An 18,909-nucleotide genomic window follows, 5' to 3' on the forward strand; every position below is an offset into this window, starting at 1 on the left:
AAAAGTGGCCAGTGCACCCCCCTACTTTTTACCATAGTACAAAACCTGATAATGTTTATTTAGCTACAATAAGTATATACTTTTTTTTTACCTTTTCCATGCACCTTTCCATACAGTACATTGTTATGAATAACACCTGTACTAAAAGGTCCTATTTGCAGCAAAAATTATGTAGCCTGAAATAGTAAACTGGTTGTGAGCAATTCTGAGAAATCTTTCAAGGGTGTAAATGGGAATTGGTAAACAATTTGTTCTCTGTATGAACTGTTGGCAGCTGTACACTGGGTTCGTTTATGTTCTGTGTAACCATAAGCATATTAAGAAGATAAGTATTGACATTCATTCATAGAAAGCAAACCTAGTATGCAGGACAGAATTTGTATGTAGAGAGAAGTGTGAGCTGGATTATAATATTTTGCATAGTGTGGCTAATTTGTAATATAATAATTTATGGAAAATAATTGTGCAAAGGAAACTTAATTTCTCTTTATTTTACCTTTTTTAAAGTGTACAGTACCTGTCACCTAAATTCAGTGGAGGCAGCCATCTTTGTGGCTCATCTATTCATTCGTTCCTCACTGATTAGTGAACTATGGGCTTGATTCAGCATTGCACGTATATCGGGAATCTGCGCGTGTGCTGAACGGGTCCTGCGTGATCACACACTGGCCCCCATATGCCTCTGCCTGATTGACATACAGAGGCAATACGGGGCGGTGTGGGAGCATGGCCGGCCGGCGTTCCCAGAAACAGGGGCGTGTCATCCCCGTTTTCTGGGAGCGGCAAGGCCAGGGGCTGCATCCACAGACGCAGTTTCCTGGCCTCGTAAGCCAGCCAGGCTGCATAAGGTTTACTCAGTTGGCCGCAGTGGTTATCCCAGCCTGCGACCTTGATGGTTATCCCAGGCTGCGACCTGCTGCATTTGCATATTTGCCAGGACAGAATTGCAAAACTGCTTGCATGCAGCTTTGCAATTCCGTCCTGTGCTGAATCAATCACGCTTGAGAGCATAAGGGTTCTATTTACAAAACCAACAAAAGCCTATTTTCCATTTCTTTTTATCTGGAGAAATCAAGACTTTTCATTTCTCCACAGTTACCTAACTGGAAACAGTGGATTTCTCTACTGTTTCCCTTTTTGCGCATACTAGCGCTACCCGCATACTGTACTTTGCAATGGGAGCACTAAGGCAATTTTGTTAAAACCATGATACAATCCTTTTGTTCGTAGGGAGGCTTGCCACTTAGCAACATCTGGTGGCTGAGGTACGCCTGCCTCCTGACCTTGCTGGGATGAAGAGTGTCCCACAGCCCTAGGGAGCAGGCCCAGCTAGCATGGCAGGGTGCGAGCGCACATGGGTCATGTGTTTGTCCATGCCTGTTAACTCAGATTTTTTTTTTCTCCTGCATTCAGAGACGGACTGTCTCTGTCACAGACTCAATTCAGAGGTCCCCATCTTTGTCCAGCATTGCTAGACAACCCAGAAAGAGGCTGCTACTGTATCTGACATACAAGATAATTTCTCCCCAGTGGAGGCAGTATTTAAAAAAAAAAATGTATTTTCCCTATCAGCTTTGAAGACACTGGGGACAGTTCAAAGGCTCATGGAATGTCTCCTAACATCCAGTCTCAGTCTCCTTCAACTCCTACCTTCCCTCCTAATGTTGTGAGAAAAATACTTGTAAAAAGAAACATTTGGATAATGACTTTCTCATATATGCCTGTTTGGGGAAAAAAAAATCTAATTTCTAGATATCACCCTTAACCAAAAAACCACCATTGTGCATAGCAAACCACCATCTCATGCCCATGGCGGGCACAACTTCCCTGCCACTGACTAGCAGTACTTGCTGACCTGCTCCCATAAGGGTTCCTGCAAACAACATCTTATGACTTTGATGTTACTAGTTACCCCTCTGTAGCCTGGGTGTCGGAGGAAGTTACCAGAATGTCATCTAAAAGGGGCAAATATATCAATCTGCAAATGGCCAGGGTGGCATTAGTGGGTGGAACACAGCCAAGTAAATTATACACCTCTCATTGGTCTCTGAATGAATGCTCAGAGGCTTATCATTTTGCCCAATTAGCATTCTGAACCACACTCATTAAAGGAGACTAGATGGTTGTCTATATCCATATGGCTATACCCAATATCCTGGCCGTTAGTAGAGCTATACAAAAAACACAGAGAGGACTCTGCACAAGATTTCATACAATCTAGAGAAATCAGGAAACCAACATCTATATCACATCGACTTAAGGGAAAAAAGCATCCCTATCCCATTACTCAGTTGGTGGTGCTCCCCTGGAGTAAAGCAGTATATGCCTAGAAGAGAGTAATCCTAAATAGTAGGAAAACAGAAATAAACTCCTTTGTGTGGGCACTCTTATTACATAGTTCACAGAAATTTTTTGTAAAACATAGCTTTTATTTTATATGCACTTAAAAAGACTAGAACAAAACATTAAACAACAAAACAACACAGATCACAACATATACATTTTGTTTTTAAAAAAATAATCAGCACCGCAGTATTCTGTGCCATATATAACTGCAGCACAGTAAATCAAAGGTGATAGACGATATCTGCACCATGGCTTAAATACAATATAGTATGGCCGCAACGTATTCAAAAGTGCGATTACCATTCAATACTTTATTTTAATATATCCCATACCCTGCTGTTTAGCAGTGGCAGGAAAGGCGAATTATTAAATATGCTTGTAACAGTAAATACTATTATGTAGCCATGTACGCCATCCATATGTACAAGCTGTATTATATAGCCAGCGTCTGAGTATATAACCCTTTATTATATATGCAAACCCTTGTTAGGATATTTGTTCAATACATCATAATTATATAGTTTGCAGTTCTAATATTTAGGGTATTTGTAATTAGTGCACCAGATAGATTCCATTAGCACTGATATCCTCACTTGTCAGTCCTGTGTAAAGTAGACAGATAACTCTCTGGAATTATCCAGGCCTTTTATGGTTCTATACCTCAAATACACAACATATCTCCCCACAGTGGCTGTGTCAATCAAATTAATTGATGTTTTTAACCACGTATAAAAACATACTACTCCAAGTGTTTTACTAAGGGCAAGAGAAAGATGCCCCTATGGTGTAAAAAAATATTAGAGCTCACAAGGGTAGCCAAAAATCACTCAAAGTATGTATAATTAATAAATTGAAGACACAAATGTCACAAGAGAACCAATCAAGTAAACATAATAGGGACGTGCTAGATGTCTGTGCAATATCCCCGCATCATACACCAGGGCTATGCAGACACTTGCCAGAGGGTCAACTGGGAACAGCTGATACTCACAACAGCTGCGCGGTGCCCCCGCGTGTAAAGCGGGGACGGTCAGACGCCGGCCGGGACATCAGCTAGAAACAGCTGATACTCACGTGTCCTGTGACACGCGTTTCGCCGTTCAGGCTTTCTCAAACAGGGGGCCGATAATTAGAGCTATTGGACGGCAGCTTATTTATTGGCTGCGTGATTAGAATATCTCCGCCCCTCTACTTACATCTGTGAGATGGGAGGGACAGGAGAAGGTTGTCATAGAATGGGAGGGACAAGAGAGAGTAGTCATGGGGACAATTCCTGTTTATCCTTTATGTCGTCAGGATTCCCTAATTGTTATAGGAGTGAGTTTGTTCATCATATTTAACCACCTCCTTACCTCCTAAGCACATCTTATAAACATGAGGCAACAGTGCAAGTAGTACAAGCAATTGTTGAACATTTATATGTGATCATAATTATAACTCTGTTATACCACAGCACTGTTACCCCATGTCCTTATTGTAGAGGGTATAGTGATTTAGTCATCTGATAAATATATCAACAGGAAAAAAGAAGAACCAGAAAGTTAACCCTATAATAAATATATTCTGTATTGGTAAAAGAATCAAATATCAGCCTATATAATTTCAGGGTCATACCTATGTTGAAAATGATCACATATCTACATATAGTCACAAATGCTAATATCCAATTTTATTCATATGATAGAAAGAGGACATATATAAACGAGTTGCGAACCTATAACCACAAAGGCCTTTTTGGTCCGTGTGTAACTTTACAGTGAACGGACCTCATTCGGGTATGTGTTGTATAGGACACAAATAAGAAGAAAGGTAAAGTCACTTCTGCTATTCGTGTATAATGTTAACTGACAGATTCCCTGGTGCTATATATGCATTGCAGGGAACACGGACGGACCGAATGAGAGAGTGAAGAATTAAGGTATGAGTGAGGAAAAAGAGGTACATAATTGTATCAGTTGGAAATCGTATATTCCCTATAGTCATTTCAAAAAAGAGAGTTTCTCTGTATATTAGAAATAAAAAAAGCAATTATAAAAAAAAAAAAAAATTTTTTTAAATAAAGATAAAAATAAATATAAAAATGGCCTAAATCCTACATCTCTGTTCATATATGGATGAATCAGGACATCATCTGTGACAATATTCAGATATAGATGAATCAGAACAGTATAGATGAGAATAGAAATGGAGAAACTGAAACAAAAACAAGTTGCACCCTATAACCACAAAACCTTTTCAGTCTGTGTGTTCCGATACAGTGAACAGACCTAACTCAGGTGTGTGTTGTACAGGACATCAAATGGAAGAAAGTAAAAGTCACTTCTGCTTTTCGTAGTTTGTTAACCGACTAGCACCCTGGTGAAATATCACCTACTGCACCTGGTATTCCTATATGGTCGCCCATCCAAGTACTAACCAGGCGCAACACTGCATAGCTTCCAAGATCAGACGAGATTGGGCATGTCCGGGGTGGTATATCTGTAGATGTAAGACATTGCAAGATATCTAGTCGGACTGAATGAGAGAGTGATTAAATAAGAATATAACTGATCTAAAGATGACTACTTGTAGATCTTAAAACAGGTCCCTATAAAGGGCTCAAAAAGAGATATATATATCCTCCATGAATTAATATTGATACATGTTCTGATAGTTTGATAATTTCTTTTGGATGAAGGACATGCATACATTTAATATCAGAATATAATTAATTAGAGTGATAACTCCTTCAGATATAAGGATTTACTTTTGGTTCTTATAAACCAATAAAAAGATGTCTTTGGAAAAATTAATATATAAGAATATCAAGACTTAATAAGAACCTCTATATTATTATATTAATTCCATATGATGCTCCTCCAATCGATTAAGTAATCGATTTGGTAATAAGCATAATACACAGAGCCAATGTGACCGGTGCCATTATACAACACATAATACATAAAACAGATCTCTCATAATTTACATGTGTAAACTGTGATTTATGACTAAGAAATAAGGATATATCATCCCTAAATATTGGTATAATGTGGAAAAATGTGCAATTTAAAAATAATTCGTTAACCAAACATAGAAGTTATATATAATATAATAAAGTGGCTAAATCATGTGTTAAAGAGAAATATTAATACTGTAGGACCTCCGAGGAAGTTGTGAAAAAATAGATGAAAATGTGATAAAAATAAAAATAAATAAAAAAATAATAAATAAATAAAATAAAAATAAAAAGGGACTTCCGGTTCCGGGTTCATGGAGGAAGCAGCTCTGCGAGAGAGCTCCGTTTCACTCCCGGCAACATTCCTTTTTTCAAGGCTATTTCAACCTCCATAGCAGCACCTTCCTTCTCCTCCTGCCTTGCCGATCCAGCAAGACATCGGCAGAGCTGTCTGGGCTGCCGGGAAATATAAGCAGACGCGGCTGTTAGCTGCGGGACTGCGGCCACGTGGGTGTCGCCGGAACGGCGGCGAAGTAAGAGCCGCTGATACAAGCTCCCCCCCCCGTTACCTTGCAGTATTCTTTGTAGCAGCCGCTACTTGCCGTGGAGCTGTGGCCGCGAGGGTGACACCAGTCGGGGAAGACAGCAAGCCAGGACAAGATAAGTGCCGCCATTTTAAGCCCTCCCCCCCTTACCTGGAAGAGTCTTGCAAGCCGTTGTTGCTAGCAACGGGTTGTAATAAGTGTGGGGTGCCAGACGGAAGTGGCAGCAGTGAAATAGCCACTATTGCAGGCTTCCCTGTGACATTTACCAGCTCCCATAGATTCCGGGACTTATTAATAGTTCGGTCTGGAAGGCTGATCTGCAGGAGTGTCTGGCAGCTTTATTAATAGCCGCGCTACAGCAGGACACGAGGGAGCCATTCAACACAGTTATAACAGGGGCAAGCCCTTCACCTGGACAGCGGGTCGGCTGCACGCTGAACGCAGTGGAAGGATTATTTAGTGTACTACCCCTAACTTATCCGTTACTCTCGCCCAGAAGAGGTCTGAGACCCCTGTTACCATACTTCTCTATAGGTGTGCAGTTACTGATCACGCTTTAACTACCGCCGCTGATTGACCGCAGTACTATTACAGTTGATGCATGCTGCATATTTTCCTCGGAGATGATGACATTCTGATCTCCCCCATTCTCTAGCTCTTTGTTTGAGCTCCCCACAGAATTTAGGTGGGATTTCATTCTTCTATAAGTCTCCATAAGCGTCTTAGACTTATATTCTGTTCATAACCACCAACACGAGCAGTGTGCAGAGCTGTTAACTTTAATATATATATCAACACATTTCAATTGTGCTTGTAAGAAGAAATACCTGCAGTCCCAGGCCTCAGCTATCCCTAAACCGCCACGTCAAGAAAAACGCTGTGTAAATAACGGCATGGCACCAGGTGACGAACCAGAGGTCACTCCACCAGCTCACAAAAAGGTTGCGGCTCATGTAGAAGATCAGGCTCGTGGTCCTGCAGACTCTATTACCTATAGGGATGTACTAGAAGCAATCAAAACCACGATGACGCCTCTTCTCTCTCAAGCTGTGTCTGACATCAAAGATCAAATTCAGCAATTATCAATAAGGGTCTCTGACACAGAGAAAAATTAGGGGCCACATTCCAGGATGTATTTGATATAAAAGGGCAAATACAAGTTCTACAGAAAGATAATTATTACCTGCGAAACAAGTTAGATGACATTGAGAATCGCTCTCGACGCAACAACATAAGATTGGTTGGTTTACCTGAATCGACAAAAGGCCCAGCACTTGCTCATTTCATTAGAAATACTCTCCCTTCTCTCCTAGAAATGTCTGAGGTCTGTACGGACTTAGTTATTGAACGAGTTCACAGAATAGGACCCAATCCTAAACCGACTGACTCACGTCCAAGAGTGGTGTTGTTCAAATGTCTCAATTACTTGCACAAGGTCGCCTTCTGGACTGCTTTGCGAGCAAATAAATCCATCATATGGGAAGGGAAACGGCTATATATCTTCCAAGAATTCTCCGTCGAATTATCTAGGGCTCGCAAGGCATTTTCATTGTTATGCTCACAACTAGTCAAAAATAAGCGCAAATTTGCACTCATCTACCCTTATGATTAAGGCTCTTCGAAGGAGATTCTTACAAGGATTTCACGAATCCAGATGATGCGGCCGGATACCTTAATGAAGAATCCCGAGCTTCAGCTGAAGATATTTCCGACCTCATCCCACCTTGATATCTTTGCTAGAAGCAATCTGATAAGATGTGTCATGGTGATTGTCTCTTTTCTATGCTTTATCTTCTCTCAGCTTCTCCTTTATCACAATCTGGACTCTAGTATTCCTTGTTAAGTTCTATACTTAAGTTTATATTGCTCTAGTAAGCTCCTTGTATGCTCACTGTGGTCTCACATATATTTTGTGATTTTCTTTTTCTCTCTAAATATCCGCAGCATATATATATATATATATATATATATATATGTATATACTTTACATGATAGATATTTAGGTGCCTTTATTATTACTATCATTATCATAGTTTTATTGCCGTATGATTATCGTCGCTATATGAAACTGTTACATGTGTTAGCCGGGATGTTGTGGAGCCCTCCTACCCGACATTCTTTGCAGATAATGTTGCTTCGTTTAGCAATGTTTAATATTTCAATGATGATTTTCTTTAAAATATACGGAAGTTCCAGAAATGGGAGGATCTAAGAATGGGGTTTTGGGATACTCTCCTATCTCATCGATACTTCATAGATTGTTTTTTATAGCTCTATGCATATATATGTTTGATGTCTCCCCTCCCAGCCCTTGTGTTCTAGCCTTCCCCCCCTTCTTCTCCCTGCAGCTAATTGGATCTTTGCCCGTAATTGCATGGGACAGTCAACTTATTCGCTTTACTGAGGAAGATGATAGAGCTTAGAGTGGGCTCCTGGAACATTGGAGGTATCAATTCCCCTGCAAAACGCCGTAAGATACTTCTTTATCTTTCTAAATTACGCATTGACATCGCTTTCCTACAAGAAACCAATCTCACACCACAAGAAACGACTAAATTACAAATGCTAGGGTGGACGATCCTTGCAGCTGCCCCTTTCAATTCAAAAGCTACAGGGGTTGTGATTCTCTACAAAAAAACTTGGCAGTTGGCTGTTTCCTCTACATACTCGGACCCAGAAGGTCGCTATGTAATTGCTTCCATTTCCTTCTCTAATAATAAATTCACATTATGTAATGTTTACGCTCCAAATCAATATTCTAGAGCCTTCATGCAAAAATTACTAGCCGCACTGACTCCTTATTCCCACACATCTTTAATTGTTTGCAGAGATTTTAATTTAGTTTCCTCCTCATTCCTTGATAAATCCTCCTCAAATGCCCGCTTCACGTCTCTTCCTAAAATTGGAATACCCTTTCTCTCCAAACAGCTCTTGTTGGTAGACGCGTGGAGAGCACTTAACCCTACAGAATGGGAATTTTCCTGTTTATCAGCAGCCCATCACACTTTTTCAAGGATTGATTACATATTAATTTCTTCCCCTCTGCTCCCTAGGGTTAGTATATCTGATATGGAACCTATAGTCCTGTCGGATCATTCTCTAGTATGGATCGTTTTGCATATACCTACTGATAGTAACCCGACCCGCCAATGGAGATTCCCTACCCACCTTTCCAACTCTCTCACATTTTGTAATCATTTGGAGGCGGCTTGGGAGGACTACAAAATTCATAATGCCTCGTATGCCACTTCTGACCCTTCCCTTTTCTGGCAGGCTGCAAAAGCGGTACTGAGGGGATTTGTTATTTCATATGTTTTCTCCCTTCGTAAACAACAAGCAGAAAATTACATAAAATTACAAATAGAACTTTCAGCCTCTTTCCAAAAATATAAACAATCCCCTTCTCTTTCTAATAAACAGGAATACCTCACTGCAAAGACTCATTTTGAAGAACATCTAAGTATTATGGGTGATAGGTTGTTATTTTCGGTTAATTACCGTTTCCATAAATTTGGCAACAAAACGGGTCGTCTCTTATCCAATATTTTAAACAGTAATAGATCCCCTATGGTAGTACATCCTCTCAAAAAATCGAATGATTCACTTACAACGTCCAACTCCCAGATAGCGGATATAATGCATTCATTTTATGAATCCTTATACTCCTCCCCATTACCTGAACAAGCCTCTTCAGACTCAACACCTCCTTCAGATTTGGTTAACTGGAGTTCACTTCCTTACCCACAAATCCCTTCAGACTTAATTTCTTCATTAACGAACCCTATTACTACGGCAGAGGTTACTAATGCAATTAAACATCTCAAACCGACAAAGGCGCCAGGACCAGATGGTCTCAGTGGGGATTTTTATAGGCTATTAGGTCCAAAAATATCTGAAGCCCTGACTTCCTTCTTTAACCATATAGTAACACAAAACTCTATTCCGGCCCATTTCAATTCCACTACGATCAAAGTCTTGCCAAAATCGGGAAGAGATTTAACATCCCCGGGCTCTTATAGACCGATATCCTTGCTGAATCAGGATTATAAAATCCTAACAAAAATTTTAGCTGATCGTGTCAAATTACTTCTTCTGCATATAATACACCCAGATCAGACTGGTTTTATCCAAGGTCGTCATTCGGTCGTTAATGTTAGAAGAGTAATCTCGGCCCTTCACACATTATCTCAATCAAAAATGCGAACTCCAGGTGCTATTATTTCTTTAGACGCCGAAAAGGCTTTTGACCTTATCTCATGGCCTCATTTATTTCACTCCCTTGCTAAATTCGGTTTCCCTGATTGCTTTATCCGTTGTCTTAATCTTTTATATAACAATTCACAATCTTGAATCTCATGCAATGGATTCTTTTCCCCCCCTTTTGATATTCTTAGAGGAACCAGACAGGGTTGTCCCCTGTCCACCTTACTATTTGCCATTGCCATTGAGCCCTTGGCAATTGCCCTGCGAATATCCCCCCTGTTTCATGGTATAGAGATTGGATCTGTGACCCTTAAGTTGTCCCTTTTTGCTGACGACATGATCCTCTTTATATCAAAACCGGATATATCAATCTCAGTTGTTTTAAATATCATGTCGTCTTTTAGCTTGTTTTCAGGATATAAAATTAACCTAGACAAATCGGAAATCATGTATTTGCCTAATTCTTCTTCCCTCAATGTCAGAGATTCTATTTTGTCTACATTTAAACCTCCCACCAACGAAATTAAATATCTAGGAATTCGTATCCCATCTGATATCTCGCAACTGTCTAAAGTCAATTTCCAACCATTAATAAATAAAATAAACACCTTATTAGTTTCCTGTAGACTCCTGCCTTTGTCCTTACTGGGTCGTGCAGCAGTTCTCAAAAATGTGGTGTTTCCTAAAATATTCTATATTATGCAAATGATGCCGGTTGCACTCTCTACATCGGATATTAAACACCTTCACTCTCTTATGTCCCGTTTTTTATGGCAAAATAAAAGGCCCAGAGTGGCTACCAAAAAATTAATGATCCAGCGTGATAGCGGAGGTATGGGTATACCTGACCTCACCTCTTACTCCTTAGCAATCTTCTTTCGGTACATTCTGGATTGGCTAATGGAATCCTCTCATTACTCGGAATATCAGTTAGATTCTGCTTTGTTTGCCCCTTACTCCCCAGGAGCTTTGTTACACACTAAAACATCTGATATCCCATCTCATCTCTTTTCAAATATATGTTTTCTAGATACTTACCTTTCTTGGCTTAAGATAAATAAGAAAATGGGACGAAGCCATCGTGTAACACCTTTCATTCCAATATGGGGAAATCCGACGTTTCCCCCTTCCCTATCCAACTCACAATTTTCATTGTGGAGAGAAAAGGGACTGCGGATCACTGCGGCTGTATTTGACCCTGGAGGCTCTTTAATGCAGTTCTCGACCTTACAAAATAATTACCAACTACCCAATCACCAGTTTTACATGTTTTTACAATTGCGTCACTATATAACTTCATTACCCTTGGCAATGCCCTCATCATCTCAATCTGATCCACTTATCCCTCTTTTCAACTTTCTTTCACATAATTCTTACCATTTAAAACTTATATATTCTGATTTAGTCAACAGCCCTTCTGAATCATATAGACAGCAGTTATTTAATTCTTGGAAGCAAGATATACATACTCTTGATTCAGCTGAATCAATATTTCTGAGATATAGCTCTTCTCTTAAAATATTGCAGTCTTCTTATTTACAAGAGGTACATATCCGCACTACTTATCGAATGTATATTGCTCCGGCTCAGCGTAGGCATATGATCGCTTCAGAATCAGGTTGTTGCCCCAAATGTCATGTTTCCACAGCCAAATTTATACATTGCTTTTGGGAGTGTGGCAAAATTAAAAAATGTTGGTATAAGTTAATTTCATATCTAAATAAAACATTTTCCCTTTATCTAGTTCCAGACAAGTTGGCTTGTCTTTTGGCTAACTTTTCTGGCTGGGATCTGGGGGTACGGAGGAAGCAGCTAATTCCTTTACTTACACTTTTTCTAACTGTCGCCAAAAAGATCATTTTAATTCACTGGGTTTCACACTCAACACCTTCTTTAACGGAAGTACATCAGAAAATGCTCCAGCTGATGTATTTCGATAGAAGATCTACAATCCCTGATATTCAATCTGGAATAAAACGATTCCATCGGAAATGGGGTATCTATATCGACAGTTTGGAGGAATCATCTCAGGTCAAAATATATAAACTATTCGAGTCAACAACTTGGTTTTTATTGAGGAACTTGAATTGAGTTTATCAGTCGACTAATCTCCCAGCGTATTTCCATTCTCTTCCAGTATTCTCTCTTTTTAGAGTGTTTACTACAATGCTGATTTTGATTCTAGTTGTTGAGGTTGTTGAGATACTCCAGTGTTCCAGACCAGATAATCGGTTAGTATTTCAATTGTTGTGATCCTCAGTCCCATATAATAAGTCCTAGTCCTTGCATCCAATATATATTTCCAATCCTCTCCTAATCTCCTCCTGTGTTTACCTAATGTATCACACCTTCCCTTGTCCTGTAAATCTGAGTCAGTCTTAGTCTGTCTCTATTCCATATGTCTTTCATTACTTAATTCTTTTTATTGTATTTCTATTTTTGTTTCTTTTATCCATTCCCATAGGATTCATTTATTTATCAGGTTTTAAGATATCAGACCTTTAGTGTTCCCTCTAGCTCCGGTGGGAGGCAGGGCGCTGGAGCTAGAGAGGGCATGCCCGAGCGTGCGCCGAAGGCGCGCGCGCCCGAGAAGGGGGCGTGGTCATCTGAAAAGGGGGCGTGTCTATAAGACGCGTCCCCTTTTCGTCACTCTTGGGGGCGTGCCCGGCACTTACGGACACGCCGGGCAGCCCCCAAGCCCTGCAGACAGGGAGAATAGATGCCGGGCGCATGCGCCCGGCGTCTATTCTCCGGCGGTGACCGGGTCACCGCATGTTTCTCCACCCGCGGGACACTGCGTCCCGCGGGTGAGAACGGCTCCCGCAGGCTGTGAGGGCAGGGCGCTTTTTGGCCTCCTCCTGGAGGGCAGGGTGCTTTTTGCCCTCCAGAAGGAGGGCAGGGCGCCGCGCCCCGCTAAAACAGCCTAGCGGGAACGCTAGACCTTTATTATCCTCTGATATTCCTTATAAGCAGTTGATAGATATATTATGTTCTTATTGAACGGTTGTCACTGTGTCCTTGTTCTTATAGTTAACGGATTTGAGGCTACATGATTTCTAATATTTAATACAAGATCTATTTGTATTCTCGGATACGTAATTTGCCTCTATAAACATCGTCATACCAATGTTTGATTTGTGGAACAAGATTTCTGTCTATTGTATATTTTGAAAAAACTTAATAAAATGTTTTGGAAAAAAATAAATAAATAAATAAAAATAAAAAACAAAAAAACACGTGAAGGGACTATATATACCTTTATAGGTGTGTTTATGTGAGGAATAGTGAGAGAGACATAAACTTATCTAAAAAATAGTGCATTGATTAAAATGATTAAATTACTAAATAAAGTTAATCCTATAGTACTAGAGATTGTAGTCATGGCAGAAAAATTCCATAATTGATTTGTTCATTCAAGCCCCTGGGTGCTACACTCCCTAACCTGAAAATCCATTGCATTCTTTTTTCAAAAGTTCTCTTGTGACGTCTCCACCTCTGATTCCCAATCGTATTCTTTCCAGGCCAAAAAATCTCATGGCCTTACCTTTCTCTGGATGTTTGGTATGAAAGTGTCTTGCAACAGATGTAATCTGTTTCATCTTTGCAATATCTGAGCTGGCATTTCTTACATTTCCTACATGTTCCAGTATTCTGGTTTTCAATGGCCTTTTAGTCATACCCACGTATCTCATGTTACAAGTATATGAGATACAGTATATCAAGCCTGGGGTGTTACAATTGATGTAATCATCCAGTGGAATCATTATTCCACCCTTATCCTGAATGTGGTTCATTTTAGTGATGTAATTGCAGGCTTTACATGAACCACATGGATAGGTTCCCTTGATTTTAAGTTTACATATTTTAGTATCGGAAAAGTGACATTTTACTAGATGATCATGTAGATTTGGTGAACGCCTCCAGCTCATAGATACCTTTTCTTTAAGCTTTGTTGCAAGATCCAGATCTGATAATAATATGGGCCAATGTCTGTTAATGGATTCTTGTATTTCCTTCCACTCTTGACAGTAATTGCCCACAAATCTTATATCAGAGCTTTCAGATTTCTTACTCCTTATTTGAAATAGGATTCCCTCTTGGTATTATGTAGGGATGTCTGGGCTTTTTTGGTGAATTTATTACTATAGCCTCTTTCCTTGAGTCGCATAGCCAATTCAACACTTTTCTCCTTATAGACTTTGTCCTCCGAACAATTGCGTCTCAATCTGAGAAATTCACCTCTAGGAAAGTTATTGACTGTAGGTGGAAAATGAGCACTGGATCTGTGTAGGAGGCTATAATTTGCTGTCTGTTTTCTGTGAATATATATGTTGTGATCTGTGTTGTTTTGTTGTTTAATGTTTTGTTCTAGTCTTTTTAAGTGCATATAAAATAAAAGCTATGTTTTACAAAAAAAATTCTGTGAACTATGTAATAAGAGTGCCCCCACAAAGGAGTTTCTTTCTGTTTTCCTACTATTCAGGATTACTCTCTTCTACGTTAGTAGAGCTACCCTATCAATTGGCCAGACATTCAATTTTATATCAAACACATGCAAAAGCCTAGTCCTTAAGCCAGTGGACGTCCCCAATCTATTGGACACCAACCTTTTTGGTCTGTAATTTTAAACTAGGTTAAAATTCATTACAAGGACAGCAAATCCTTTTCGGATTTCATCAGTCATCAAGCCGGACCATTCTCCAAGAGGGTCAGACTGCTACAGCCAGCAGTTCAAACCAAGACCATAGGCCAGCAAAGGCCAAAGAAGAGGTTTCTTCTGTCCATGGGTCGCAAGATCCCCTCTAGAAGAGAAAGAGGATACAGTAAGTCCTATTCAGGTATCCCCGCACTTTGACCTCTCCCAAGCAATTACCATGGACAGGTGGCTGATAAAAATAATAGAAAATTATGCTTACCATTTATCCATTTCCCATGCCAGAAGTTGCCCTGTGCAATAAACTGCCGCCCACAATTAGATGAAGTACTGACCATTCCTCTGTCCCAGGGCAAAATAGAGTTAGCAGACAAGATCAAGTAGAGCAGTTACGGACTAATTTTCAATGACAGGTCTTGTATATAAACAGATGATCTTTCAGAATGGAAGGCCTAGCAGACGCTCCTTTCGCTCTCTCACAAAATGATTTTTGCATCAAGATCGACCCCAAGGTCACATCCATCAGAATCACAGGAGGCTCCTGAGGTTTTTCTGGAAGAATGTACTTTACCAATGGATGGTTTTCAGGCTCTCCAATGCCCTATACACTTTTTCCATATGAAGGCCAAACTCACCTCCGCCAAAGAGGCATACTTTGTCTCATTATATTTGGATGACCTCTTAGTGGTTCATTCAGATGGAGACAAATAAATATCTCACTGGTACCTGTTATGTCTCTCCTCCTTGGCCCGAGCTGTTCCATAAACCATTCCAAATCTGTCCTAGAACATTGCCAGACTCTAACATTTCTGGTACTTATCATAGATTCTCCTTCCTTGACAATAGCAGTTCTCCTGGAAAAATGAACAGAAATTCAAACAGTAGTTGCTTCTTCCCTTCATTGCCCAATTTCTCTGAGAGCTGTGAGCAAGATTATTGGGATGATGAGGGCCCTTGGTCCAGGGTTTCTCCAGGTACCTAATCTATGCAGTTAGTCCCAATTCCTACTGGGGTCCTTCCTCAGGAAGGGTTTCTCTTGGTTAGACAGGATCCAAATTTGTGGCGTTCTCTATCTCCAGGAGATAGAGAACTGGTTGAACCTTCCTTTACCCTCTCCCAGACCCCTCTTAAACCCTCCACCACACTTCACAATTTCCTCAGGGGCCTTACTTACAGGCTGAGGAGCTTTCACACAGGACAGTGCCATCAGAGGAACTTGGTCCATCCAAGAGTCCAGTTTCCACATAAATCTCCTGAAGAATCTCTAATTTCCATTTGCCCCCTGGGAATTGCCATCGAGATCTGCCTGGAAAACTAAACGGTGATCTCTTCTCTCAAAAAAATTAGAGAAACAAGACACCACCTTCTCTGCCGAGAGGCTGTAGAGATCTGGAATTGAGCAGTCCAGAGGTCAATCCATATAGATTCCAGGAGATTTAAACAAGCTAGCAGACTCTTTGTCAAAAAAATGTCTCGGGGCGTGGCCTAATGGTGGATTAAGGAGTATATGGGCTCCGATAGTTCCTGCTGTAAAGAAGCATAAAAGTGCTTTAGAACATCCATCCTGGCTCTGGAACTACTCCTCAGGGCTCCTGCTGACTCCCTCCACACCTGAAGAATCTCCAGGAGGCCGGGGCTATGGTGGGGATGGTGATCCGGTCACAGGGCCTACCGTGGAGACTAAAGCTGCGGGCTAAAGTTAGAAGCAGGCAGAAGTCGCTGTCAGCTGATCACTGGGCTCTGTAGTGCCCGTGGACCCCTCTATTGAGTGTGGAGTTGCTGGAATAGGTGTGCCCACCATCTTGGAGGGAGGATTCTGATGAACTAGACCTCACTGCACCTGGCTGCTTACATATAGGACATTCTCTGTCCATATCTTTCTATGGACCTAATCCTGGGGTTCTATTTAACAATCATCTGTGGCTGATTACTGTCAGCAGGATCTCATATATTTAAAGTGCTGTTACATTATATGCCCACATCAGCAACCCTCATGGCCAGTGATAACAATATAAGACTTTCTTTCACCACTCCTATATGTTGTGATACTATTCATGATCCATGAATCCATGGTACTATCAAGTCATCTTATTGGTTTTCTAGTGTTCCCTAATCTATTCTGCCTCCTTATCAATAACGCCTAAGAGTCAACAAGCTCCTAGTGTCGTGCCTCCTGTGAGCTTCTTTAAACAACGTTCACCTGCCCTGGGTGCTGTGGATGTTGTGTCCCAGGATACCAAGGTCAAGGGATCTAATTCTACAACAACTACGTCCCCTATTGCCTCTACTGTTTTATCCTCTGCTGCGACTCCTGGAGATGGTGACCCGCTAAGGCCCAAGAAACAACTCTTGGCGTCTTTTAAAGCTGATATTTCTTTGGAGTTTCGTACTGCACTACAGTCCTGTAGCAGTCGATTGATGACTTGGGGTACTGCACTGATACTTTGGAAACTAAGATGGAGGAAGTGGTTGAATCTCATAATGATCTGATTCAGCTACATGAGCAGCTTCAGTCTAAGGTTATGGCTTTGTGAAATAAAGTTGGTGATCTTGAAAACCAGTCACTACGTAACAATATAAAGATTTGTGGTATTCCAGAATCAGTTAACCTTAGGGATCTTCAGAAATACGTTACAGATATCTTTATGAAGCTCCAACCCACCACCCCTATTGCAGATTTCTTAATTTATCGCATTCTTCGTTTGCCTTGGGCAAAGAATGCCCCAGCTGAGATGCCTCGGTATACGCTGATGCGGTTACATTATTTCTGTATCAAGGAGGCCAAATTTTGAGCTGCATGTGCGACTGATCCCTCTGTGGCAGCGTTGGGAGATTTACATCTCTTTGTAGATTTTTCTGCAGCCACTTTGGTTCAGTGTAGATCATTCATCATGTCACTAGTGCTCTCTGCAAGGCAGAGATACTTTACTGATGCAGATTTCCGACAAAGCTGATTATGTCTCGTGATCCACGGTTACAGTTTCTATTAGGGATGTGCAGGCTCGGATTTACTCGGTTCTTATCGCCACTTTACCGCAAATTCGGATTTATTATATTGGCTATCCAAAACACATGATAGGCGATAGCCAATAAAATGCCGTTTTGAGATCCGAGTAAATCCGAGCCTGCACATCCCTAGTTTCTATGCCCGACAATGGTATTTAATTGCTTCGCTCTTGAAATATTACGTCTGACACACCAGCATAAATTCAACGAGTCCTTGTATACAAAAGGAATGGTGCTCTGTGGGGTCTAATGATTGAGGCCCTGTCTGATCATACTTCATTAAGTTTACTTGCATATGAGCATAATGTTCTACATTATTTTATAGGTTTTTTCTGTCTTAACTCTATCATTTACTGGACTATCACCCAATCTGTCTCTGTGACCTTGGGACTCTGGACTTTTCCTTGTAAGATGCATATATAGAGGAAGAGATTTCTGAACTTGTATTTTTCAATGTTTTTCCAGGACAGAGTTTATGTTTTTGACTACTGTTAATCCTTTTTTTTTATTCTCTTCAGAATTATAGCATCATTATATGTTCCAATTCAACTGTGTAGTATTTTATTATGTTAAGAGTGGTGGGAGAGAGGGGCCTCTACCCCCCTTTCCTTTTAGTGTCACCTTGGCTGGTGACCTCCTCTAGCTCTGAATGGGAGCTATTTCAGTTATTTTGTATTGTTTTTTCCATTGCCCCCCCTTTTTTTTATTTACTGGTCCTTTCCCCTTGGGCACTTTTATTGTAATTTGTATTTACTATTTAGCATAGTGATGCTCTGTACTTTAACTGCTGTTGATTATGGTTAAGGTTCTATCATTAAATGTAATGGGATTAAACTCCCCGAATAAAAGACATCTCGCTTTGCGCTATTTTGCAAAGGCTGAGGCATAGGTGGTAGCCATACAGGAAACCCATTTTGCTACATCTTCCCCGCCTAGGTTCTATGACCATAATTATCCTCACTGTTACACTGCCAATGGGCCAGATAAAAAGGCTGGAGTAGCCATTCTAATTTCTTGCTCCTTTAGTTTTACCTTACACTCTCAACATGCAGATATACTGTACATGGGCATTATTTGATTTTAATTGGCAAACTGAATGACCAATTGGTTACTTTAGTGTCAGTCTATGTCCCTAATACTAAGCAGGTGGCATTTTGTAGAAGATTTTGCACTATTTTGCAAAAATGTGGCTGTTATGATTTTAGTAGTTTTTAATATGG

The sequence above is a fragment of the Taudactylus pleione genome, unplaced genomic scaffold (assembly GCF_031769625.1).
Source record: "Taudactylus pleione unplaced genomic scaffold, aTauple2 ptg000026l, whole genome shotgun sequence".
Lineage (NCBI taxonomy): Eukaryota > Metazoa > Chordata > Amphibia > Anura > Myobatrachidae > Taudactylus > Taudactylus pleione.